Consider the following 2,079-nt stretch of genomic DNA (forward strand, 5'->3'; position numbering starts at 1 on the left):
CTAGTGAGTTTTTATGATGATGCAGTGAATCAAACTATGCCTTTAATATTCACAGAAAACATTTTTGTTTTCTCTTTTACATCAACTTGCAAATAAAAAAACAGTAAACAAAACAAAAACCATTAAAATCTGATGAATTAATGTTTCAATAAATCTGTAATAAGAACAAAACTATTAAATAAACATGTAAAGATATAAGTAAAGTCCAACCCTTAAAAGTAAAAAATATAAGAAATGTTAAAACAGAATATCCAGTAAAGATCCAGTAAAACAGGAATATTGTAATGAAATATTGAGATTAATTTAGCAATAAAGCAGATACTGAGCTGAACGTCTGTTAAATATATTGACAGTTGAGACGTGAAATAAACTCACAGTAACGGTGCAACAGTGAATCAGGCGTCTTCACAGTGGCAGAACTAAAGTTAAATAAAGTTGGTAAACAACCTCAGAATATAAAATCAGTTGAAACTAAAAACATGTTTATAAATCAGAATATTGTAATTTGTAGGAATGTTTAAATGCAGGTTTACTGTGAAGTTTCCATTCACAAATCCTGGACATGAATGTTAATTTTGAGCTTTTACTGATTTATTGGACCTTGTTTTTGTTTTTGACTTTAACGTAGAAAACCAATGATAGAAAGGCCATGTAGTGTTAGCTGCCTTGCCCAGAGGCACTCAGATAAGGCGAGTTCAGGCAAACATTTGACTGGCTGCAGCAGCACATAGAGGATTTGTTTGGCCACAATCAACACAGAGAAGAAGCTCAGCGATGAAGAAGCAACATAAAACATCAGATCACAGTTTTCCTCAGATGGTGGCAGTGAAACATGGAGCTGGTCCTCATGCTGGAGCCGTCACCATTTGGTCCCTGGGGCCTTGTCCGTGATACACCAGCCCCTGGGTGCCAGGACAGGACACGGTGACCTCCGGGACGCCGTCGTCGGAGCTGAGTGGGAACAGAAAATAAGTTGGTGCCTCCTGCTGGGTTTGCTTGCAGTGATGACTGAACGGAAATTTAAAGAAAGTCAAAAACAAACGTGACTCAACGAGAGAGAAAACGTAACATTTGATCTGATCGGTTCTTACCAGTCAGGCTTAGCAGGCTGTCAAAAACACATCAGTCATGATTATAATGTAAAACAACAAACAAACAAACAATAAACACTAATAAAAGTATTGTTTTTAACTGACCGTTTTACGTCTGAAGTACATAAATATCATTACCATCAGTAATAAAAACAACCAACAGCACAGTCGCGATGAACAGCAGATTGATGATATCTGGAAGAAAAACACACAAAGTGAGACAAATGTCTCCTGTCTTCAGCTCCCATCATGTCTCTCTTCAGCCCTTTGGACAGACGCTGCTTTGTGCTTTAAAATAGCAAATAATAAAGATGAATGTATTTGGGTCTGGTTGGGCCAGTTGGTGATAGAGTTATTACTGGATTCTATAAAATGGGGCTTAAAGCTGAGATGCTGCTGATGTTTGAATATGTAAAAATAAATATTCTCTCTGCATATAAATCTATAAATAGTTTGGTTTCTCTCAGCTCTATAAAGATCCAAGAGAGAACAAAACGAATTTTCTTTTATATTGGCCAATAATTTAATTGTCACTGTGGGAGCCATGGTTTGAAATGTAACAAACTTTATATACTTTATGAAATATTTCAACCTATTTGATGATTGCTCTGACTAACAGCACGTTACTCAGAGCAACAGATGATGCAATGATGATGCATCTAGATGTAATGGACCTTCAAGGTAAAATCTGCAGGCCTATCAGCAGCCAGAGTGGAAAAAGCTAATCTTGTTCTGAGCCGTTTTCTGATGTTGGTGGTTAAATATTGCACAAAATTACCAGATAAATGATGTACAACAATGCCAGTTAAACTTTGATCTATTTACATAAAGACTGAGATCTGCAATATTAAAACATGGATATAACTGCAACGCCCCAAAGGAAAGGGCTCTGTGCACCTGCTGCACTGGCGTCACAACCGCTGCTCAAACGCAGCTTTTTTCCCGCTTTCAGTTACTATGACAGCTAGAAAAGACAAAGTCAAATAAA

The 2,079-nt window shown here is 36.9% G+C and overlaps 1 long non-coding RNA gene across 1 annotated transcript; it reads right to left on the minus strand.

Moving 5' to 3' along the window:
* Nucleotides 1-170: 170 nt before the first annotated feature.
* LOC129358057 (uncharacterized) lies at nt 171-1,215 on the minus strand. Its single transcript, XR_008605751.1, has 3 exons — nt 1,197-1,215; nt 1,092-1,108; nt 171-951 (listed from the first exon to the last, which is right to left on the minus strand). It is a non-coding gene; the product is annotated as an uncharacterized LOC129358057 (long non-coding RNA).
* Nucleotides 1,216-2,079: the final 864 nt, after the last annotated feature.

Source organism: Poeciliopsis prolifica, unplaced genomic scaffold (genome assembly GCF_027474105.1).
Source record: "Poeciliopsis prolifica strain line A6 unplaced genomic scaffold, Auburn_PproV2 SCAFFOLD380, whole genome shotgun sequence".
Taxonomy (NCBI): Eukaryota; Metazoa; Chordata; class Actinopteri; order Cyprinodontiformes; family Poeciliidae; genus Poeciliopsis; species Poeciliopsis prolifica.